Genomic DNA, 1,133 nt, shown 5'->3' with positions numbered 1-1,133 from the left:
AAAATATCTAAAATAATAAAAAAAAAAAAGAAATGTTCAACATTCTTATTCATCAGGGAATTGCAAATCAAAATGACCCTGAGATTCCACCTCATACCAGTCAGAATGGCCAGGATAAAAAACTCAGGTGAGAGCAGATGCTGGAGAGGTTGTGGAGAAAGAGGAACACTCCTTCATTGCTGGTGGGATTGCAAACTGGTACAAACACTCTGGAGATCAGTTTGGCGGTTCCTTATGGAATTGTACAAGTACTACCAGAGGACCTAGATATACCACTGCTGGGAATATACCCAGAAGATGCTTGTCTTAGTCAGGGTTTCTATTCCTGCACAAACATCATGACCAAGAAGAAAGTTGGGGAGGAAAGGGTTTATTTGGCTTACTTCCACATTGCTGTTGATCAACAGAGGAAGCCAGGACTGGAACTCAAGCAGGTCAGGAAGCAGGAGCTGACACAGAGGCCATGGAGAGATGTTTCTTACTGATTTGTTTCTCCTGGCTTGCTCAACCTGCTCTCTTATAGAACCCAAGACTTCCAGCCCAGGATGGCAGCACCACTCACAAGGGGCCCTACCCCCTTGATCATAAATTGAGAAAATGCCCCACAGCTTGGTCTCATGGAGGCACTTCCCCAACTGAAGCTCCCTTCTCTGTGATAACTGCAGCCTGTGTCAAGTTGACACACAAAACCAGCCAGTACAATGCTCCAATATGTAATAAGGACACATGCTCCACTATGTTCATAGCAACCTTATTTACAATAGCCAGAAACTGGAAACAACCTAGATGTCTCTCAGCAGAGGAATGGATACAGAAAATGTGGTACATCTACACAATGGAGTACTACTCAGCTATTAAAAACAATAAATTTATGAAATTCTTAGGGAAATGGATGGATCTGGAGAATATCATCTTGGCTGATCACAAAACCCAATCACAAATGAACACACATGGTATACACTCTCTGATAAGTGGATATTAGCCCAGAAAATCAGAATACACAAAGTACAATCCTTAATCCACAATAAACTCAGAAAGAAGGAAGACCAATGTGTGGATACTTTGTCCCTTCTTAAAAGGGGGAACAAAATACCCATGGAAGGAGTTGCAGAGTCAAACTGTGGAGCAGAAAT

This window comes from Mastomys coucha, unplaced genomic scaffold (assembly GCF_008632895.1).
Source record: "Mastomys coucha isolate ucsf_1 unplaced genomic scaffold, UCSF_Mcou_1 pScaffold9, whole genome shotgun sequence".
Taxonomy (NCBI): domain Eukaryota; kingdom Metazoa; phylum Chordata; class Mammalia; order Rodentia; family Muridae; genus Mastomys; species Mastomys coucha.
Note: the sequence above shows the minus strand (reverse complement) of the source record.